Below are 25,060 nucleotides of genomic sequence, written 5' to 3' on the forward strand. Positions count from 1 at the left end.
CATGGATCTGCGCCAGATCCTCCTGCACTTTCCGTTGGACATCCAGCACCTGCCGCCTAATGGACGACTCCAGAGTCTAATCATCAGCCTTCAACCCAGCATCGTCCTGGTCTCCAGCAGTCCTCCGACTGCCAGCACCCTGGGCACACTCTACCTCCTATGCTCCTCAAGCAAGTGTGAAGTGTCCTCACCGCTGTACTCTGACAATCTAGCCGAAGATCTAATGCCCACCAAGGTGCTGGTACCTGTGCTGGTGCCTGGTTCAGAGAACAGGTGTGACGCAGGTGCAGCTGAAGCCCGGCGGTCCTCTGGCATCAGGGGTGGCCCTTCGGGGTCCTGAGAATGAGTGCGTGCTGGTGAACCTAAAAGGGAGAACAATGACATGTCATTAGTTTAAGTAATCACACTGTCACTGTGCATGTCAGGCACCCTGGTGAGACAATAGAGATCTGCATAATGGTGCCATTGTCTTCGAATGATCAATGGGGAATCCAGGTTTGAGGCTCCCATCAGTGAAGAGACTACACTAGAATGGTTGCACAATCCGAAACTCTCACCTCTGTGCACTGCACTCTTACCTTCAGCTGACATCCCAGCCTCTCCGCGACCGGCTGACCGAAGTGTTTGCCACCTCTCCAGCTCCAAGGCGTCCTGCTCAAAACTCATCAGGATTGGCAGGTTTGGGGGGCCTCCGCCTGTCCGTGATCTGTCAATGTTGTTATGGTTCGACTTCACCTGAAAGGACAGAGGAGCATTGCTTAGTCCACTCTCTACCTGCAGTGCTATTGCAGCCTGGCCAATCCCACCTGAGGAACACCTTGCAGGGCACATCCGAGTCATGGCCCTCGAGCCACAAGCATTCAGCCTAAGCAGCCAGGGGTCATCCCCTTGGCCAGCTCCGGTGTCATTGACAGTTGGCACTCAGACTCTAACACTCCTGAGCTCCATGGGGTGGGGGGCGGCCAGACCTTAACACTTCACCACATTGATCCATGCCTACATGGTACTCACCCTTCCTGAGAGCAGCTGGCCGTTGAACCTTTTGCGGCACTGCACCCATGTGCACTGCACAACGGCATGACTGCTGACATTGGCTGTCACCGCCTCCCAAGATTTTTTTTGTCAGGTGCGGTGGCCTCCTCCTTCCATCTCTGAGGGCAAAGGTGTCCCTCCTGGCAGTCACCTCCTCCAATAGCATCGTGAGGCACTCGTCCAAAAACCGGGGCTAACCTGACCTGCCCTCCCGCCTGGCGTTTCCAACCACATTTGAGGCCATAGCTTCAGTCTCCAGAACGCAGAAGATATGTTCTTCCTTGGCAGCCTTCAAGGAGCTGTCTGTGCCATTTTTAAACTGCCCGTCGGGTCGCCATTGGACCCGGTGCCCGACAGGCCCCCACCCCCGCCCGGCCCTTCCTGACCAATGGGAAGGTGTGTTTCACGCTGGGTATGCCTAGTTGTGTGGTCGTGCACCAATCGCGGCTGGGGCCTCTTTCCCAACCGGTCCTGGGCTCGCCGATCGCGCTCACCCGCCAAAGGTAAAATTCAGGCCATGGATGCCAAAGTGCAAAAGGAGAAGGGACAGGAAAGCTGACAAAAACATTGTTGGAGTAGTAGGTTTTGAGCAGTCTTTGCAGCTAACACCTGAAAGGTATGAAAATTATGCCAATGTTAATGTCTACATGACACCACTTTGTCATTATCTTGCTATGTTTAGGGAGTTCATGCCTATTTTGATTGTTACCTGTTACAAGTCCCAGAAGAAATTTGGCCAGTATCACAAATGGGCAGAACCAGATAGAACTGATCACCACCCAAATTCTTGCTTCAATATACCTTATCTGCACCCAACTATCCTAAGTGTACCAATTTTCAGGGTGACATCTAGACTAAAATTGGTTCCATTGTTAATTGTGTCATGTAACACTCTTGTAATTATAAAGTAACATATTCTCCAACTCACATTGGAGGGTGACCACCTGCTGAGATTTTAGATGCATAAATAAATTTAATCCAGTATGAATATTGTCTATCACACAGAATAAGAGATAGATTGAATAAAGTGGTGTGATGTACTAAGTGTGAACTATCCTGTTGAAGGGTCCGCGTCAGTCTCCCGGAGGTTGCAAAACCTCCCCCCAATTAAGTCAGAGGGCGGAAGTGGCTGCTGTGGGATTCCCGTCTGCTGGTGGTGGGCTGTCAATTAGGTTCATTAATGAACCTATTGACTCCCATTTCCCCAGACTCCACCCTTATTCAGCAATAGTTCAGGGATTAAATGGGAGCTTCCAGGCTTTCCCGACAGACATTCCCTGACCTGTTGAGTGTTTCTGGCATTTTCTTATTTTGTCTCTGATTTCCAGCATCTCCAATTTTTTTCCTTGTTTGCCAAAGAAAATAATTGATTTGCGTTAATTAACATCTTTAAAAAGAAATTGTAATTATATCTGTTGAGAAATATAATTACACAACTGGATCCTTTTCAGGGAAGTCAGGAGAAAATTCATGTTCCATGTAGAAGGGTAGTACTGTGTGAGATGGGAGTCTGTGATCGAATAATTATGCATAGACTTGAGGTTTGCTGGTAGTTTCTTGTTCTGATTTTTGAATGTTCTTATTAGTGAGGCTTACTTTGAGCCCAAACAGAAGCCACAGATTTGCACCCCTCATTACCTGGTCTCTCAAATGGATCCAGACACAGGGGATGTAAATTTACCTCAAGATCACTTAGATGCCAGAGCAATATGATAATATGACAACTGAATAGTAGGATTGGTCAGAACTGAGTGATGGTTGCATCCATCATCATGTTGAAGACAAAAAGGAATGTTCTATTTCTAAGTCTAGGTTCATTCAAGTGATGAAGTGGAGAGCTGATTCCATTTGCCTGAATGACCGTCCCAGTAAGAAGTGTAGGATCAAATACATTCTCCCAAGGACTGACTCTATCTTACGTATCCAGAACTAATTTGCTTAGGGAGGAATGAATCAGCCTTAGCTCTTACTGCTTGCCTCTTGATGATTTGCTTGCGACTTTAAGAGATCAGCCTACAACAGCTGAGTTTCAGTGATCGACCTGCTCCTTATTAACCCACATTCCTGCATAAAAGCTTACAGAAAATTTGTGGGCAAGCGTAAGTGTAATGAACTCAAGCACCGTTTGTTCTCTGCCAAGTATTCCTGTCAATTGCTATTCTCTCTTTAAAGTAAAAAGCAGAAAAAAATCTATCTACAAGAAGGAAAAATGTCAGACTACAACAACCACAGATTTGTTTCCCAAATGTATCAGAGTTCATGATTGTTGAAATTTTAACTGTGCAGTATTTATAGTCAATGGGTCAACATGTTTCCGTGAAACGTTTCTATTTTAACAAAGGCATTAAATCATTTAACATAAGCAGGCTAATGCCCCCATTTAAATAGTGACAAAGAAATGTCATGCAAATATATTAATATGTTTGTTATTGATATGATATAGCATAATTTCAATTCATGAGCATTTTTAGTCCTTAAATGTTTCCCACTGTTTATTTACCACCATAACTTGCATTCTATTTACCCAATCAAGCTTAGCCTGCTTTCCCCTTATACCTATGTAATTTGCTTTGTTTAAATTTTTTTTGGACTTGAGTGTGTCGCTCTGAAACTTAATATGGAATTCAATTGCGTTATGACCAATTTTTCCCAGAGGATGTTTCATTATGAGATTGCTAATTAATCCTACCTCATTACATATCTAACATAGCTGTGTACATACTTGATTCCACAGTGCTAGGAAACTGTTGCAAAAACATTCTACATACTCATCTTCCAGACTACTTGTGCATATTTGATTTGTCCAGCCTATGTGAAGATTAAAGTTCCCATACTTATTGCATTGCCTTTGTTACAAGCTTCAATTATTTCTTGTTTAATGCTCTGCCCAATAGTACAACTGTGTTGCTACTTTTAGTAATTTCTGAGTTTGTATCCCTGGATCTCTTTGATCCTTGATAACAGTTTTAGACTCTTAGGCACCAATTTCCGCTCTGTGAAATTGAATGGGTTTTGAATGGCTCAAAATCAAGGCAATAGAGCTAAAGATTGGATTACCCCATTTTTTGGGAGCAGTGGTCATGATTCACAATCTGCCTGTGCCAGTTCCATCAGATCTATGCAACATGTTACTTTTGTTCTGCCTCCTCATTTGAATGATAATGAATGTAGCCCAGTGTGACCCAATGTGCTCGCTGTCAGGCAGGCCTCAACGAAGGGGGTCAGGGGCTCATCATGGAGGATAGAGGGGGCTCCTTCAGCAGGGATGGCCCATGCCACTGGGGGGGGGTTGGGGGGGGGGGGCCTCTATTGGGCACAGTGCCCCCCAAGCCATCAGGGAAGCTATTAAAGGACACCTAGTGTTTTCCCCACATGGTATAATGTCCTCTCCCACCACCACTGATAGAATTCCTGCAGTGATGTGATGAAGCCCTCAAGTGGCCCTTAATTGGTCACTTAAGGGCCTCAATTGGCCTCTGGGCAGAAGGTTAACCTTCTGACTTAATTAGGAGTTGGGAAAGCAGGCTGCACTCCACCCCATGCCTTCCCAACTGATTAGATGATCGTCCACACCTCACAGTCCACTCCCGAGGTGGGGGGTGAGAGTGGTAAATTTTGCCAGATGAATACATCTTCACATTACTTCTTGTACTCAAAAGACCAGCAGTCTTTCATACAGCTCTGTGCACCACACCACCATCACTCACCCAGCAGTGCTCACCAACACTCAGAACACACCCTTAACATTCACATACTCCACTTCACCCACACACACTTTACAATGATGTCAGCCTCACACCCACCTCTTGCACCTCCACATACCTCCAGCTATGTACCCAAGGCAGGAGCAACACCCAAACACAGTGCCACACAATCACTGACTTGCTGCCCTCTCTCTTGCAGGGAAAGGTTGCACTTAACAGGAGGGAAGCCCAAAGGTCTGGTGGGAGTCTACCACCACTCCACTCCCTGAACATAATGCAACCTTCCCCTTCTGCTTTCATGCTTTCAAATACCCAAGAACTGCCATCTGGCCAGTCATAGCAAACCCAGGCAGAAGAGAAAGGGAAATCCCACTCCACTGATGAGCAGGCAACATTACTTGATCTGACAATTGCAGCCACCATCTCAGAAACTGACACTGCATGTACCATCGAACTAATATAGGAATTGAGATCTGCACGTGGTAGGTCACTAGGCAAGAAAGGGCTGCAGCTAGGCTGGGGATAGGGGTAGCTCATGTGTAAGCTTTGCAGGCAGGTTCTGATGCAGGGGACTCAAATGTTGATCTCAATGGGTACCCTAACCTACAGGATGCACAAAGAGATGCCTGGTGCTTTAGCAGACCTGCCAGACAGTATGGAGAAGCCCAGCTCCAACATGGCAGAGGGGATCAGACAGAGCTTTTATTGCTGAGCAGTGGCAAAGGGAATGCTGTGATGGGGTGGGTCAGATAGATGCAAGGCTGGGGAATAGTGTGCCCATATTGGTCAAGGGAAGTTGTATCACTGATAATGGAGCCTCATCATTTGCTCTCTGACAGCCTGCCTGGTTTCATGGAGCCCAGGATGCCTCCTCCTTGCCTCCTTCTGCTTCACCTCCTCCTTCCTCTTTACAGAACTTCCCCTCACTGCATCATCATCCATTATCATGTTGCAGATCAAGGGACACTGCCAGCACAGCTCCCATACTTGGGACCGGTATTCCTCTGTCCTCCCTGATTGTAAACGCCAGCCTCAGTAAGCAACTCCAAAAACACTCCAGACTAACTTTAGACTCCTTGCAAAAGCAGAGGTTATTCAAAATTGGGTGCATGACCCTTTAAATAGCACTAGTGCTGATCCTCTCGCAGCTGAATGCTTGATCTTTGGTGAGTGGTGTATAAATTCACTGAATGGATCTGTGTGATCTCGATTAGGGCAATGGGCATCACATCATCCCGCTGGGCTGTGCAATGTTAGAATAGAACCAGTTCAACCGCTTCTGGAGCATGCAGGGGATACCTGTGCGAGTTCCTTTTGCAAGATGGTGCACTGCGTGAACCATGCCAGAAGCAGCTGGTGATGCAGGAGGACAATCTGCTTCTGGTGATGTTATGGAGAAGACTTTCACACCCAAATTTTCCAAGGAGCATGTGGCCTCCTTATCTCTCCTACCTAAACCTCATACTTATCTATATCAAATTTAGTTTGCCATTTGCACATTCATTTTGTAAGCTTGTTAATGTCTTTTTTGCATTTTGTCACAGTGTTCCTCAGTATCAACTGTACTCCCCAGTGTTTGGGTAAAGAGCAAAGGTTAAAAACCTTTATATATTGCCAAAATGGATCCACAAACTAGCTTTACAAGAGCAAATCAAATGCCTAACTGCAACCATTATTGCTGCTGCCATGCATACAAAAGATATACCTTACACCACCAATGGTCCAACACTTGATTTTCACCAGAAATATGCTTTAAAGATATTCAAGTGCATAGTGTCAGTTAGATTTTGGTTCTAAGGATCAAAAGTCAATGCTTGAAATTGGAACATGTATTTGGCCAGTTCATTCACCCTAGGTTGAAATTTTGCTCAGTTATACAACAGGCTTCTGTTCATTAAGAAGCATTCTGACATTGAATGAGCCAGATAAAAATCCTTATAATATTCCAAGTAGGCTATTACATGAAAATTTCAATATATGAACTGGCAGAATGCTTTATGATAGAGTTTATTTACTGCAAATCCATTGCCAGCAAAAAAAACAAATAAATGATTACATCAATGTTAATTTGTAGAAACCATCTGGTTTCAATGATGTTATTATAAATTATAATTACATTGCAATATGTATGAAACTGTAAGTGGAGAAGAGAACTGATGATGACTTTACCCTGTATTAATCCAAATAGTGACTAATAAAACTAGATATACGTTTAATAGCAAAGCTTACATTTCCTGTCCAAAATGGCATTTGTGTCATGTGCTCACACTTCCAGCTGGGGGCCACCTGGATGCTATTTTCCATTCTACTTGGCCTGCAGTATGTCAAGGAGAATGAGCAGATGCAACAGAGAGCTGGACAAGCTGCTTGAGGATGGAGGAGAAGAGGAGATGGGTGACAGGGCTCTCCATACGAGGCCATATCCACCCAGTAACTTCAAGGAGAATTTCTACCACCTCAACTTTAATTTATCGACATTTTCAAAAGGTCTTTGTAATAGATTGGTGATGGGCTCAGAAAATGTGGAGTCAAGAGACAAATGGTAGAATGGATCACTAAAACAAAAACAGAATTACCTGAAAAAACTCAGCAGGTCTGGCAACATTGGCGGAGAAGAATAAAGTTGACGTTTCGAGTCCTCATGACCCTTCAACAGAATTAAGTAAAATTAGGAGAGGGGTGAAATATAAGCTGGTTTAAGGTGGGGGGGGGGTGGGGTGGGGGGGAGAGAGAAGTGGGGTGGGGAGGGTGGTTGTAGGGACAAGCAAGCAGTGATAGGAGCAGATAATCAAAAGATGTCACAGACAAAGGAACAAAGAGGTGTTGAAGGTGGTGATATTATCTAAGAGAATGTGCTAATTAAGAATGGATGGCAGGACACTCAAGGTACAGCTCTAGTGGGGGTGGGGTGAAATAAGACTAACAGGGCATAAAAGGTATAAATTTTAAAATAATGGAAATAGGTGGGAAAAGAAAAATCTATATAAGTTATTGGAAAAAACAAAAGGGAGGGGGAAGAAATGGAAAGGGGGTGGGGATGGAGGAGGGAGTTCAAGATCTAAAGTTGTTCAATTCAATATTCAGTCCGGAAGGCTGTAAAGTGCCTAGTCGGAAGATGAGGTGCTGTTCCTCCAGTTTGCATTGAGCTTCAATGGAACAATGCAGCAAGCCAAGGACAGACATGTGGGCAAGAGAGCAGGGTGGAGTGTTAAAATGGCAAGCAACAGGGAGGTTTGGGTCATTCTTGCGGACAGACCGCTGGTCTTCTGCAAAGCGGTCGCCCAGTTTGCGTTTGGTCTCTCCAATGTAGAGGAGACCGCATTGGGAGCAACGAATGCAGTAGACTAAGTTAGGGGAAATGCAAGTGAAATGCTGCTTCACTTGAAAGGAATGTTTGGGCCCTTGGACGGTGGGGAGAGAGGAAGTGAAGGGGCAGGTGTTGCATCTTTTGTGTGTGCATGGGGAGGTGCCGTAGGTGGGGGTTGAGGAGTAGAGGGTGATGGAGGAGTGGACCAGGGTGTCCCGGAGGGAACGATCCCTATGGAATGCCGCCAGGGGGGATGAAGGGAAGATGTGTTTGGTGGTGGCATCATGATTACTAGCTGGCTTCAGTAGAGAAAGCAGAGAATGGGAGTAAAGGCTTCATTTAGAGCTGTGCAGAAAGTGGGAAGTATTGTTTCACAAGGATCAGTGCTGGGGCCACTGCTGTTCACAATTACATTAATGATTTGGACTTCGTTGGACTTTGGAATTTCTAAATTTGCAGGCGACACCAAGTTGGTGGGGTGTGGGGGTGGGGGGATGTGGTGGCTGCTAGAAATGGGATAGTCAATACCGAGGAAAACTGCAACAAATTATAGGAGGACATTAATAAACTTGCAGAATAGGAAAATAAATGAAGTTTAACACAGATAAATGTGAGGTAATGCATTTTGGCAGGAAGAATAGGGAGGTCACATATTATTTGGAAGATGCAAGTCTACGTGGGATAGAGGGAAAAGGAGATCTCAGAGTACAAATACACCAAGCACTAAAGGTTGCACCACAGGTTAGTAAGGCCATTAATAAAAACAATCTAAGCACTAAGCTTTATTTCTAGAGGGGTAGAATTGAAGAGTAGGTAAGGTATGCTAAACCTGTATTTAACCTTGGTCAGATCATACTTAGAGTGCTGCGTGCAGTCTGATCGCCAGACTACAAAAAGCATTGAGAGGTACTGAAAGGGTTCAGAGAAGATTTACAGGGATGATATCTGAAATACATGGATGTACATATCAGGAAAGGGTTGACAGGCTTGGTCTCTGTTCTGTGCGAACAGGGGAAAGATGGTAGGATGATTTCCCCTTTTCCAACTCCTTGACTGACCACAGATATATGTGTTTTGAAGACGTTTTTTAACCTCTTTAGTGCTGTGACTCTTTAGAACAGACAAAAGACAGGTTTTCTTCTAAGTTTAAAATAAAGGAAGGATGAATGTTTATTTCTCAGCGCCCAAATGTATTCAAAACAGCACCCACTCACACATGCACCCAGACATGCCAACACACAAGAAAAGGTGATTGCAAAAGAGGTAGCATGCATTTAGGTTTTTTATAAAATCTAAAAATTCACTGTTTTACTTGAGTCTTTCAAGACGGAAGCTCTAAACATTGTGGCCCTGATGATTCCCTTTTGGTTCACTGAAGAAAAGGAGGTTGGAAGTTTCTGACAATGCATTCACAGTGGTTTATTACTTGCAGCAGTAGGTTTCTGGCTTTACTCCAGTTGAGGGGCAGTCGAGCTTCTGTGGTAAAGACCTGGTTTGATTCTTCAAATTGGTAGGTAAATAGCTAGCCCCACTTAGTGGATTCCAGGGACGGTCTTTCCTTTACTGGGCTGGATCTCTTCCCTCTAAGGCTCCTTGTCTCCCAGACTGACTGACTGACTGAGGCTGCTCTCAAAAGGTAGATTAATTAATGCTCTTTATCAGAACCTGGTTTCTTTCAGGTGATCATAATATCTGTTTTCCCATTGTCCATGCAAATGTCCCCTGACAACTTGAGCGTTGCCACACAACAGGGTTTGAGTTTCAGCCATTTGCATCTCCTTGTGATCAAATAAGTTTTACCTTGCCACCATTCCGTGAAATTCCATTTTACAGCCAAAAAGTCTGCGAGGCCATTGTGCGTGAGTTTGAGCAGGGCTTTGGACAATAGCAATCATTAAATCCACAGGAAAGACCTGTTTAATTCTGATGTCTTCTCAATGGAATGTTGCGAAAGACCATTTGCATTTTAATATCCTGCCCAGGGAAGCAGGCTAACTTCCAGCCTTTTGCAGTTTCATGTATATTGGCAGACAAGAAGGGAGATCACCTGGCCTCTCAATTTCATCTTGACCGGAATTTTCCAGCCTCTCACGCCTGCGGGATCTTCCAGTCCCGCCGATGTGAATGGAAATTTCAATGGCTGACCGGTCCCGCCGCTGGAAAATCCACCCCAGAGTTGGGGGGCTGAGCTGGAAAATTACGGCCCTTGTTTTAAAACAGATTGTCCATTCTCCATTTTGTTCTAGAAGTAGCGTCCGTTTTCCATAAATCTGGGGTTATAACTGCATAGGCACGACATTTCTCTTGATGAAAGAAGGCTGAGGGGGTGACCTAATAGAGGTCTATAAAATTATGAAAGATTTTGATAGCATGGATACATAGAGAATGTTTCCACTTATCGGGAAGACCAAACCCAGAGGCTATCAATATAAGATAGTCAACAAAAAATCCAATTGGGAATTCTGAAGAAACTTCTTTGTCCAAAAAGGGGTCAGAATGTGGAACTTGCTACCACAGGGAGTGGTTGAAGTGAATAGTTTAGATGCATTTAAAGGGAAGATAGATAAGTGCATGAAGGACAAGGGAATACAGGGTTACGATGATTGATTTAGATGAGGAAAGCTGCATGAAGGCTTGAGTGGAATATAACATTTGTTGGTTGGGTATAATGGATTGTTTTAGTGCTGTAAATCCTGTGTAATGAATGATGCAAACTTTAGTGACGAGCAGTGCATTAGATGACCTGCAGCCTCAGAACCGAGCAAAGACGGCATCACCAGTGACTGTGACACTGACCCTGGCCATGAACTTCTTTGCGTTGGGCTCCTGCCAGGCTAGAGCAAGAGACATCTCTGATATTTTATGGTTTGCCATGCACTATTGCAGAAGGGAGGTAACCGATATGCTGTATGCAAAGAGAGGGAAATTTGTTACCTTCTCATGAAGGAGGCAGAGTAGAATACGTGGCTTTGCCAAGATAGCAGGCTTTCCATTTGTGCAGGTTACCACTGATTGTATGTACTTTGCTTTGTGAGCACCACATCTAAATTCAGAAATGTACTGCAAATGGAAAGGGTTCCACTCTACCAAAAAGCAGCTGGGGTGTGACTACACTCAGTCCATCCAGCAAATCAATTGCAGGTCAATTCTCATAGTAGTCATGGTGCCTTTATTCTGAGCTGATTTGCTGTCTCACTGGCACTTGATGCACAACAAGAGACTAAAGGTTGGCTACTAGGTAAAAAGGGATATTTGCTTACCACCTGGCTTATGACACTGGTGTGCAACCCACGCACTCATGTACAGCATTCAAATAATGAAAGCCACATAAATGGTCTTTAAGCAGCCTATTGGCATACTTCAGCAACACTTCCACTGCCTGAACTGCTTTCAAGGAGCCCCACAGCATCCTGCAGAGTGCATTGCAATTCATCATGGTCTGCTGAATCCTGAAAACCACACCATCATGATTGCCACCAGGTATACAGTGAGCAGCTGAGTAAGAGGAGGAGGAGAAAGAAAAGGCGGAAGGTAGGAGGCAACCATAGAACCATAGTAAAGTTATGGGATAGAAAGAGGCCATTCAGCCCATGGCGTCTGCGCTGGCTGAAAAAGCTATCCGCCCAGTCTAATCCCACCTTCGAGCACCCGGTCTGTAGCCTTGCAGGTTATAGCATATCACGTGTAGATCCAGGTGTCTTTTAAATGAGTTGAGGGTTTCTGCTTCACTACCAATCCGGGCAGTGAATTCCAGACAACTACCACCGTTTGGGTGAAAACGTTTTTCCTAATATCCCCTCTAATCCTTTTACCAATCACCTTAAATCTGTGCCCCTGGTAATTGACCTCTCTGCTAAGGGGAACAAGTCTCCCCTGTCTACTCTATCTAGACCCCTCATAATTTTGTACACCTCAATCAGATCACCCCTCAGCCTCCTCTGTTCTAAGCAAAACAACCCTAGCCTACCTAATCTTTCCTCATAGCTACAATTTACCAGCCCTGGCAACATTCTTGCAAATCTCCTCTGTACTGTCTCCAGAGCAGTTATGTCCTTCCTGCAATGTGGTGACCAGAACTGTACGCAAAACTCCAGCTGCGGACTAACCAGCGTTTTATACAATTCCAGTATTACATCCCTGCTTTTATATTCTATACCTTATGCAATAAACAAAAGCATTCCATATGCCTATAACCAACCTATCCCCTTTATGGCCAGGTGTCTGTGATCAGCCCAATGCACTGTGGTACCAGTGCATGCAATCCCAATTCTCAATGGAACAGCAATCTTGTACCCTACCATCCCTCTGAGATGGACCATTACTGCATCCTCTTGGTCACAATTTTGAAACAAAAGGCCCATAAAGCAAGCATTCCAAACCAGCATTATAGAACACACCATCCAATATTCCATACAAAAATCAATTGCATTCCTTTAGTGCCTGTCTTACGGGTATCTTTCCCTAGTATAATGCTCCTACATGGTGCTACTCCAGTGGCTGCAGCATGGCTGGTGGGAGGCTGCTGACTTTCACTGGGGGACACTGCTTGTTGGCCATGGAGGATGACCTCGAGCAACTCTGGCCCTAGGCAGTCTGGTTTTGCATTGCACCATCTCGGCATGGGCGGCAACAGACTGGGCAGGCTGTTTGACAGGCAAAAGCAAGGACACTGGCAGAGTGCAGTAGTGGGAGGATGAAAACATTTACCTTGAAAGAGGTCAGCAGATTTGTGCTCCATGAAGCCACTGCTACTCCCATGAGGTGACACCTCAGTGATCCTAGTAATCCATTGGAACACACATTGCTGGACTGTAGTGAGGCTCCCCAGGCCCCTTTGAGCACTTGCATTTGCAGCCATAATGGCAGCAGTCTGAATTTACATGGTACCAATCTGAGTACCGTGAGTCAGACTTCAGTCTAAATTTACACCACAGCATTCAGATATTGGGCAGAATCTTTGTGAAGGAATGCAGCTATAAATATTAAGTTAGAAGAGAATCCAGCCATAGATAAGGAATTATAAGGTTAAAAAGAGTGATTCTCCTATGAAGTAGGGATTAAAAATTAAAAGCAGAGTTCAGCTGCTGGACAAAATCTTAAAAGCTTATAAACATGCCTGGTCATAATTGTGTGCTCAAGGCCAACAACACCGTGTGGCATATCATCTAACACAAGGCAGTTCTGAAATAAAACATGAACTGGCCTTTACATCACCTCAGAAAAACATTGATAAATTGTAAGATACTGCAACCTAACAATGGATAACCTTAAGGATGATCCTAAATAACTTGTTAACTGAATCCTGGAAACTGGATATTGCAAGGAAGTGACCACTGTCTGTACCCTCAGTATCCTGTTTGCTTGAAGGATGTTGACAAAAAACAAAGGATGTTGACCAGCATGAGTGCTCAACATGTTTCCTGCTGGTTTAGCTCTTTTATGGTATAAATATTGGAACTACACAGTAGGATTTTTAGATTCATTGAATCCATTCAGCATCTCTCAAGGTAAAAGTAGCTGCTGTAGTATAGTGATGATAGTTCTCCTCTTAATTGGAAGTGAAGTAGGCTTGATAGCTTTCTAATCACACAAACATACAAAATAAGAGTAGAAGTAGACCATTTGGCCCCTCAGAGATTTAAGGTAATTACTACGTTAAATATTGATGAATATCTTAAATATCTCTCTGTAACATTAATAAGACTTGTGCGGTATTCTGAGGTGTAATACACCCTTAAGAGAGTATGAGCAGATTGACAACATGACTGTAAGACCCAATAGCCGTGTAGCGCAGGCTACCATGTTAATGTTAGTCTAGAGTAGAGTATGGTTGGAGGAGCACACATCATGTTAGTGCTCTGTTGTTTTTGTAAATAAATAGTATGTGCTTCATTTCATATTGGTCTCAGCATCTGCAGTACATTGTAATCGACTCACCTGCCAACAGATAAGCATGCAATCAGTTCACTAGCAAAGCAACCTCATAGTAAAACATAACAACCTGGGTTCTCTATTAGAAACAAGATTATACTTACTTTTCCTAGAACTGTCAATGCTGTGATTGAATTACCATCAAAAGTGAAATACACATTTGGTTCTTTAATAAGCTCTTATATAATTTAGAAGCTATATTGTCTCATATAGATTTATGTATCCAAATTTGAAAACCCATCTCTGTGTACTCTTCAGTAGAGAGGTACATTGTTGAGGAGAGATGCTGGGATCCTTAAAATACCTGGGTTGTTAACGATCTAGCTAACACTTTTTAAAAAGGCGACCTGGATGGCATTATTCTTTGGTGGTTCCTTTCCTTTGGGGAGAGTTAGATCAGTTCTTTGGACCCATTTAAGGTCTGTGAGGCCCATCTTTCTCGACTTAACGTGAGAGTAATCATCCAAGGAGTATGTGTGATCTGGAATAGTCCCAAATAGGGGCTAGGATATATAATCTACTTCATCTTGTGATGGTCCCAGGAGCATGAAGCAAGGTGGGCAGGGGAACTTAATTGTGTGGCAGGCCAAAAATCAGCTTCCCGGTGGCGGGATGATACTAAGGTATTAAAGTTCTCAGAAGTTTGAAGGTGCGTTGAGTTACCTGATGGCAAATTTTGAGAAGCCCTTTTGCATGTATTCGTATGTCATGCATGTTCATTTAGAGGCAATCTCGCCAGGATTAAGTGCACCTTTGAAATTAAGTTATTGGTGAGTGAGAATTACATGCCTTCAGAGTCATGACTGCATATAAGTGGCGAGGTAGCGTCTTGCTGGAGTTGGAGTGAGTAGCTGCTGCTTTATCCTCTTTGAGGAGAGTTGTTTCACAACAGGTGATGATTGAGATTGGGTGGTGGCAGTTCGAGACTAGGACTAGGGCACACAGGTAAAAAATAAGGGATCTCCCATTTAAGACAGAGATGAGAAGAAATTTTTTCTCTCAGAGTGAAGTGAGTCTTTGGAACTCTCTACCCCAAAAACCAGCGGAGTTAGGGTTATTGAATAATTTTATGGCAGAGGTAGATAAATTCTTGACTAACAAGGGAGTCAAAGATTATTGGGGGGTCGGAGGAATGTGGAGTTGAGGCCACAATCAGATCAGCCATGATCTTATTGAATGGCGGAGCAGGCTCAAGGGGCCAAATGGCCTACACCTGCTCCTAATTCGTAAGTTCGTATGTAAAAGGCAATAGGGCAGGACTGTCCAAGGCAGGGAGGGAGTTAGAGAGAGAGGATGACAGGGCGGGGAGACGATAATGCAGTGATGTGCGGAGGAGGGAAGCTCGAAACATCACATATGTAGTCATGTTGTAGTCGGGGAGAGGTTATGGGCAAGACTGTTTAAAAATAGATAGTCCTAAAAGGCGGGGTCGGTGCTGTCAATGGCGGGTCCTGAGGGTTGAGGGTACTGGGCAGCAGAGGGAACAGTCAGAGTGAAGGCGGCGAGGGAGGATTGGAATGCGGCTGGTTGGCAGGTCCAGGGTCATGGCCAGGTTTCGGATGGTCTCACTGGGGAGTCATGGAAACGAACAGAACAAGTGGCGTGGATAAAGGGAGGGGTCAATGTCAGACCAGAACTAAGGGACACAGTTTAAAAATAAGGGGTCTCCCATTTTAAGACAGAGATGAGAGAAATCAGAAGGTTGTGAGTCTTTGGAGCTCTCTTCGTCGGAAAGCATGGTCGTTGAATATTTTTAAGACAGAGATAGATAGATTCTTGATTAACAAGGGAGTCAAATGCTATCAGGGGTAGGAGGAATGTGGATTTGAGGCCCCAATCAGATCAGCCACGATCTTATTGAATAGCAGAGCAGGCTGAAAGGGCCGAGTGATGTACATATGCTCCTAGTTTGTATTTTCATATGTATGTTCGTAGGGTGGACATTGGGATGGTAATGGTGTAGGCACAGAGGGGAGAGAAGGGATATGGAAGATGATGGTTATAGGTTCCCGGGTAACGGGGAAGTTTCAAGGGTGAAAGAGAGGAGAGGGATGGTTATATTCGATGAGTCAAGGGTGATGGGAGGTTGTTGGTGGGTGACAGAGAGAGGGTAGAAGGTGGTGAAGTGGGTCTGAAATGTGACGCACACCATTTTTTCAAGGTCATCTTGGAAACACAGTTGCTCTGAAAGTGCGATCTTCTGAAGTGGGAGGAGGGTCTTTTCAGGGGATGGAGTTAAAGGTGAGCACAACTGGCCAACTAAAGGAACATCCTAATAATCATGAGACAACTGGATGAGAACCATGCTTAGGTATGTTCTCATCTCTATGGTCACCCTCCGAACACAGTAGCAATGCTGTCTGATCCATGGGTCTCATTCAACCGAGATCCCAGCAAGGTCGGGAGAAGGAGAGGATGCGCTGAAGGACAACTCCTACTGACCAAGGGAAGGAGGAAAGGAGGCTGGGAGGTGGGCAGCCCTACAATCTCCCTTGGGATCAGGGGAGTGGATACTGGACTATGCAGGGAGCTTCATGTTGGAAGTCCATAGATCTAGAATGCTTTTGAAGAGCAAGGGTCATACTAGGAAGATTATTCCCAAACTCCTGAGCCTCAAGTGTAACTTTCAGAAGTTCAATGATGCGAGAGGAAGTGCTGAGATGATGGATGGCAGGTTGAGGGGAGGGGCAGATGTACCAATGTACATGCTGGGGAGAAGCTCAAGGTCTCTGATAGTTGGTCATGGCTGATAAGGAGGTGGCTGGAATTTATCTGAGGGCAAGACAAGTGTGATGGACTGAGGCTCGAGGAGGATGGAAGGAAGATCAGTAGTGGTTGAGGGAGAGTGCACGGTCATGGCTCCCATTTCCAGGGTCTCATTGCTCCAGTGCCCATATACATGGCTGCATCAACATGAAGTGAATATGGCAATCATCCTTCAGAATGCGATTGATCATGGTGGGGTGTGTGGAGGCCAGAGTGTGCCCATTGCTAAGTATCCGACTTCCCATTGGTCAAAAATGCTCAGGACAGGAAGGAGGGCCTCAAAGAATATACTGACCAGATTGTTCCCTGGAATTTGTTCACACATCACCTCAGGCAGACAGGATGATCTGTCAACACTGGGCTCCTGCTAGCTCTGATGAAGCTGCGGAGGAGCCAGTAGAGGGAAGCCCAGGGCCAGATTGAGCAGCAGCCAGAACTTAATAGGGAGAGGCAGCAGAGAGTCAAGCAGCTCAGGATGATGGCAACCAGGAGCCAGTGTGACGCCAAGCATTGATGTGCAATCGAATATATCGCAGGCGGTGCAGCTACCTGCAAATGTCGGAGAAACAATGCCGGAGGTGGCTGAAGATGCCACTGGCTGCCATCACTCACATATACCATCTCCTCCAGGAAAACCTGCACCCACATCCATTGGGAGGCAATCCAATGCTGGTGGCATTAAAAATTGCTGCAGCACTGAACTTCTACGCCAATGGGTCTTTCCAGGGCTCCATGGGCACATTGGGAATATTGCAGTCAGCCATTCACAAATACATCAGGGAGGTCACCAGTGCCCTGTTCAGAAGAGCTAATGAATTTGTTAGATTCACAACAGACCCAGAGAGCCAGGCAGCCAGAGCTGTGGGATTTGCTGTCATCGCTGGTTTTCCACAGGTCCAAGGGGCAATTGACTGCACACATGTGGCGCTGAGAGCTCCCTGGGATCAGCCAGTAGCTGATCATTAACAGAAAGGGTTTTCACACTCTGGATATAAAACTAGCCTGTGATCACCGGAAACAAATCCTTCAGGTGTGTGTGTGCTACCCAGGAATCTCACACGATGCATAAACCCTCACTAACTTGCAGGTGCCACAAATGTTTGCTCCCTCTCATCAACTGCAGGGTTGGCTCCTTAGTGACAGGAGATACCCTCAGAGGACCTGGCTAATGACCCCAGTGCAGAACCAGCAAACTGCAGCAAAGGAGAGATAAAATGCGCTCATGCCTCAACAAAGGCAACAATGGGGCTGACAATTGGACTTCTAAAGATGAGGTTCTGCTGTTTGGGCCGCTCAGGTGGAGCACTGTAGTACTCGCCAAAAAGAGTGCCAAGGATGATTATAGTCTGCTGCACCCTGCACAACCTCGCTCAGCAAAGCGGGAAGGAATTTGCAGGGGGTGCAGATGGAGGAGCCAGATGTCTTCTCTGACAAGGAGGAAGGGGAAGACGCTGCTGCTGATGAGGGAGTGGATGGTTTGGGTGCAGCAGCAGATGTCAGGGCGATGGAGCGATGTGGCAGACAGGCCTTTGACACACTCATTGGCACTAGATTCAAGGCTAGGTGAGGCACTGCAACATTTCTACGCCACCATAGGTTATCAACATCTGGTGGCTGGGAGTCCGGCTTTCCCTCTTGGGTGCAGACTCTTGTTTCATTGCATTGTATCATTGTTTTGGTGGTTGTATTAAAGTTGATGTTTTCACTTTAACGCAGTTGGTATTCTTATCCTGTGTATGTGCCAATCTGAAATAAAATATGTCCTACTGGTGCCAGGTGTGCTGTTCAGGCAAGATTGTGGTGTCAGTGCCAGCAGGACCGGCACACTACTCGTATAACACTGTACATTCCCACAACCTCTGGACCCTAGAAGAAAAGTTGCTGCTGGCTCTTGGCACACACAGGCCCATATGCACGTTATAACCTGCATGCACTTGTAAGCTGGTAGGAAATCACACATGTCTCACTGACACCTTCTCCTAATGGGAGCAATGCTTTGCAAAGAACTCTGTCATGCAATGACTCGGCTGAAGATGCTTCTCAGACAGCAGCCTCGGAGGGATGATAATCGGTGAACACTACCTGCTGGGATGCCAGCTGTCGTTCCAAGCCCCTAACATGACAAATGATGCTCAAGGTTTAATCCGACATGTTAGGATACTCAGAGATGTCGCCACTCATGATGTGACACAATAAATGGTGTACCCCTAAGCCCACATCATCCGAAACAGATCGGGTACAAAGTGCAATGCCCTTAAATGCACAAGCATATTGCAGCAACTAGCAACATAATGAAAATACAACATCCATGAATAAAGTGGAATTAAACATATGTTTATGTGTGATTCATAAGTACAGTATACCTGTGCCGCTATTGTGCTGTTATCATTTCTTAATCTTTCTTTTCCTACTGCTACACCTAGGTGCAGCCCCAACATCCACAGCTGATTTGGAGGCAGCTGCTGATTGCTCCGTTGAATGAGTTGATCTTGGTGGGTGTCCTGTGGTTGTCCAAGGCCTAGAGTCTTCCAGCCTGCTGAGGGCCTCTTGCACAGGGAGGGGACAGTCGTGTAGTGGCAATGTCACTGGGTTAGTAATCCAGAAACCCAGGTTACTGTTCTGGGGTCAAGAACTCACATCCTAATATGGAAGCTTGTTACATCCTCAGTGCATTCCTATAAATTTGTCAAACTTTAATTGTCATTATTTTTAAGTTTGCATGTTAGCCACTTAAGGGGATTCACTTTATCACGAATGAAAACCAATGATATATGAATGTTGGAAAATATTACAATGGTTGCTGTATCTGTCATATCTCTGTAGGAAATGTGAAAGGGGGATATGATGTTGCAGTGGCAATGGGCTAGCAGTCAAGAGACCCAGGATAATCCTCTGGGGCCACGCGTCCAAATCCCACCACAGCAGTTGGTGGAATTTAAATTCAATTAATAAAATCTGGAATTGAAAGCTAGTCTTTGTAATGGTGACCATCAAACTATCACCGGCTGTCATAAACCCATCTAATTCACTAATGTCTTTAGGGAAGGAAATCTGCCATCCTTGCTTTATCTGGACTACACGTGACTCCAGGTCCACAACAATGTGGTCACTTTTAACTGCCCTCTGAAATGACAAGCTGCTCAGTTCAAGGTCAATTAGGGATGGGCAACAAATGATGGCCTTGCCAGTGATGCCCACATCCCATTAAAGAATAAAAAAAAGGTGCACCCTTCTCAGCCTGATCTGCTGGAGGTGATGGGATCACTGGGAGAGGGGAGGTGGAGTAGCAGAGCACCCTTGAAGTATACTGGGATGAAGCCCCCAGGATGTATTGCTGGCACCCCTCCTCCCTGTCCATGCGCGATGGCATCACCCTGACCTCTTGAGGAGATGGGGCACCTAGAGGGAGGTCGAGGTGCCTCATCCGCCTCTTGCCTTTCCATTGCTGCACTGCACACATGGATAGAGCTATGGAGCGCCGGTTCGAGCGCGTATCCGGCACCCACTGTGTGTTCTGCTGGACCTGGCTCTCCAAGGTGGTTGTCACCTTTTTACGGAAGCAGCCAAGCGCTTGCACACTGAGCCACGGCAGCAGTCAGAACTTGGATGGGCTCCTCCATCTTTCACTTAAGTCTGCACATGGCCTCTGGCACCTCTGCCAGATGTTCTCTACCTGTCTCTACATCTCCAATAGGTCTCTTATGGCTGAATCTAGAAGCTCATCATCTGCATGGGGCTCAGCATGGGCCAGGTGTTCAGCAGTCCTGTAAATGTCAGAGGCCTCAGCTGTCACATCTTTCATCAGCTGCGGTCACGTGTCTGCGACATGCTCACCAGATTGTGGCCTTGAGCCTAATCTAGAATGTGTACCCACCAAATTGAATGTCTCTGTAGTGCTGGAGGGTGCAGGGGAACGCTGTGATGGTGCATCCTCTGAGTTTTTGGAATCCTCATCCTCAAAGGTGGTGCTTGAGGTGGAGGTGGAGCTGGAGCTGGGGGAAGGCTGTCTCTCTCTTTAGATTTTGACTTGCTGTATGGAGAAAAAGAATTAGATTTATGCACAATCCCTTTTCTGAACATTGTTTCAGGTGTTACTCCTGTTTGTCCATTTGTCAACACCACACTAGTGGCATTCTCACTGGATTGGTGAGAAACTCTGGCCTTGCCGTCAGTGCATGCTTGGTCGCAGTCCTCACCGGCAAGTACCATGGCCTCCTTCTCAGCTGGAGTCAGGATTCTTATGTCTGGGAACCTTATTGCGCTCCATCCCATTATGAGCAGGTCTCTCCTGCAGACAGCCATAATGATTGAGTGTCATCCCAATGGGTGTATGACCACTTGCATGCATGCTTATGACATTTCCTGAGCCCTCCCTAGTAAGTGTTTGACACCAATACTGTCCTGCAACTGGTACAACATTCACAGCATGAAGTGGCTCCCACACAGTCCACAGGTTCCTTCTGCTCGTGAGGCCTGCAACCCAAATTTCTGCCTGAAGTCCCTCTACACTCGCACACTTATGCTGCTAAATGCCCTTATGAATGTCACTTTGCAGTGACTACAGGGTGCCACTTACCCTGGCTAAGCACAGCAGATCGCTCATCCTCTTCCTGGACTGCATCTACGTTCTGGAGTTAGCGCCACAGACACTAACCATCACTGTGACCTCCATCCAGGCCCCCCTGGTCAGAAGGGATGACCTCCTGCTGCTATCGCTGGGAAACAAGACTTACTGCCTTTCCCAAATGGCCTGCAGTGAAGCATCACTGAAACGCAGGACTAACCTTCTTTGTCTTCTCTGTGACATCACTCCTGAATAGAATTTGCAATTGAGGTTATTCAGGTTGGGGAAAGAACCAGAAGATTTTGATGTCAGTCTCCACTCAGAAAGCTGGAGCGATGCTCCTGGCTTGCAGAGAATTAATGCCCTTTAGATCTGGCGCTTGGGCCTCCGACCCTTTTAAGTAAAGGCAGAATGTTGATTTCCTGCCCGCTCTGCCACATGATTCGCTGCAATCCTTGCCCATGCATAGCTAATAGGCTGGTCACTGCATGGTCCCATGTGGCTAGCAGTCCCGCCTCCGAGTGGAGGTGTCACGAACTTACCGTCCTGATGCTAACATTCTCGCTGCTATACAAGATTCTGCCCATTGAGTGACTTCTGCTAATGCTGCAAAGGAAAATGGAACCTCAGCCATCGGATGCTACATCATAGTTCAGTCCACGAAGTCCATGCTCAAAGTTTGGGCTCTAAGCTCTGTGCAAAGCTCCATGTAAGGTTGGTGTCAGACTTCTCCATGCTCTTTGACAGTGACTGCAGGCTTTCTGGCATGCCTGCCAATGCACCAAGCATTTCATTTTGCATGTCCATCAACCTTTCTCTGTACATCCCCCCACCAAATTTCTCACCTAAGTCATCTGAAGCAGAATGTTTGTGTGACCTCATCCTCTGGCAAACTGGTAACTGTGCTATGCTTTTGCCCTGCCTGCCATGACTGCAGCCCACTTGTTTCCACCTCATGCTGATCCTGCCTCTGAGCTACTCTCCAAAGTGTCAGTTTTTGAGCTGGTGATTCAAGTTTGAAATCAAGTGGTGGTGCTAATTTACCTTTAGCCTCTTCTTCCTCTTCCATCTCATGCTCCTGCAACACTACCTGTCTGTTCTTGGGCATCTGAAAGGAGGAAGGCACAAGCTCAAGGCTGTGGTGAGGGGAGGGGTGGAAGCAAAAGGTGGATGTTTACACAGTCTGCAGTTTGTAAATCAGAAGAGAGTATGGGATGAGGGAGATCTGGGATGTGAGAAGGAAGATCCTGGACTAACATACATTTTTCTTTGATAGTTTCACCCTGCTGCTGGCAACGGCTTCAGTCATGGCCGCTCTAATGATAGTGAACACTTTCTATTCCATCCAGGTAAGGATATGCAGCCACATCTGTCCCCTGCTGGTTAGCTCCTGTCACCTGCGCTTGTGCGCCATGTTGTCCTGCAAGGAAGAGAAGTGTGTGTATGGTGAATTATGCTTAGGTGATGTAGCTGCCATGATTGAATAGCTTGAGTGTCAGTAGGCTGGGCAATGTGCATACGAGGCTTGCATGTGAAGTATGAGTTTCAGTTGACAGGGATTGTTGGTAGGTATCTGAAAGAGATGTGCTGAATGGAGCATTGTGTGAGTCTTGCGGTTCATATATAAGGCTAAGGCATTTGAGGATGAACTCATTGACCCTGACTACTCGTATGAGGTCATTAAACTTCTTCCTGCACTGTGCCCAAGTCCTCAGGGCTAGACTGATGGCATTGGCAGCTTTGGTTATCAGCACCCACTGCTTTTGAATGTCTGTCTGGAGCTCCCCTCATTCCTCGTGAATAGAGAGCCTCTATCCTCATGTTCACCTCCTGCACCAAGGTCTCCAGTGCTGCAATGGAGAACCTTGGAGCACGCTCTCTGCCCTGCAGCATTATGTTCACATTCTTGCAGGATAGACTCTCTACCCCAGCCACTTCCCATATCTGCTGGAGATGGTGGTGCAGTGGTAATGTATTTGGACTAGTAATCGAGCAGCCAAGGCTAATGCCCTAGGGATATGGGTTAAATCCCAACGTGGCAGCTGGTGGAATTTGAATTCAGTTAACAAAAATCTGGAATTAAAAGCTGCTGTCAGTAATGGGACTATGAATGGATTGTTGTAAAAACCCATCTGTTCACTAATGCCCTTTAGGGAAAGAAATCTGCTGTCATTACCTGGTCTGGTCTACATGTGACTCCAGGTCCACAGTAATGTGGTTGACTCTTAACTGCTCTTTGAAAGCCAGTCAGTACAAGGGCAATTAGGGATGGGCAACATTGGTGTTGCCAGTGATGCCCACATTGCATCAAAGAATAAATAAAAAGAAAGCTACTGCAGCCAGAATGAACATACATTTTCAGAAGTGCTGAGTATAAGTATTTGTTTTGGAGTTCATTGAATTTTGCTACCATTATTAGTTAACTGCCTTAGTGGCACAGAAAATGCTACAACTGCATTTATTCACAAAAATGTGATATCATTCTTTCTGAGGAATATGGATCTCTTTTGGCAAACCTCAAGTTGCAAAACAGAGTTGAACAATTCATGTTTCTTAGCTTAGAACTAGGTGACCCAACGTCTCGAACCACAATAACGGAATGCTCCTTACATTAAGAACACCAGTCATTGGTGTTGCTGGGCTCTGTTGCCATAGGATTTAAAGGCCCTAAGCAGCTTACAAGGGCCACAACATAAAATTATTTTTGGCAGCAGAACAAAACATTTTCTTCTTTCAGCGAGGACCGGAGGGGGAAAATTGCAGATCAAAGACAAATCTGTTGGAGACTTTACCTATGAAGACTGCCAGAGGTGAAGGGCAATGTTTGGCAGAGAGCAACACTGGACTGAAAAGGGAAACTAGCAGTAATAGCAGCAGGTGACCAAGGCAGGCAATACCAACTTCAGCACTCATTGCCAGAAAAGGTTTAGTGATGTTATCGAGGCTGGTGAAGTAAGAAGAATTAGCTGCATCATGCCAAGCATGTCCTGCATTCTAATAAATTAGTTTATGCCATTTTAAGGTGCATACCATAGAGATTGATGATAGGTGGTGGACTCATAAACAACAGCACTCACATGGAGACCTCTCCAAATGCCTAGGAGGGAGTTCACTTAGGAATTAAATCTGGAGGGAAGGGGCAAAGATGCCAGCTACATATCTGTGCTTGTCTTCCTTCTCACCCTGTATTTCCAGTCAGCAAACTATGTTATGAGATTCTCATCTCATTCTTTCTACAGAAAGAGACATACAAACACTGTTCCAGATTCTAGCTTTTATTTCTATTTTCTTCCTGTAGATTTGCAAGTAGCAGCATTTCTCCTCAACCAATCAGATTGAAGAACTTACTTAGGCACGTACAGGAAGAAATTGAGTTCTGTAGTGCCTGTTTTGTAGGCACTACGTGGCTTTCTAATGGTGGAAAATGGCATCTATGATGCATGTGCATATTCTGAGGGGAAGTGTGCAGGTGCCATACTTGGAAAGGGGTTTCTGTCTAATGTCCACAGGCAGCATGCAGAACAATAAGTTTCTGATGTCAATCTGTGTGCATGCTGATTTGGCTCCAGTGCTGCCACTTTTGAAGGCCATGCTCCAATCATACCAAATTACATTAATCATTCTTGTGCATTCCCTTAGTGCATCTTCCACATGCCTTTGCCTTTTATGGTGCTCCTATGAGTTGCTTCCTCAATGGCTGCAGCATGGAGGGGTTGGAAGGCTGCTGACCATCAATTGTGGAGACTGCAGTTGGCC

Source organism: Cetorhinus maximus, chromosome 4 (genome assembly GCF_964194155.1).
Source record: "Cetorhinus maximus chromosome 4, sCetMax3.hap1.1, whole genome shotgun sequence".
NCBI lineage: Eukaryota > Metazoa > Chordata > Chondrichthyes > Lamniformes > Cetorhinidae > Cetorhinus > Cetorhinus maximus.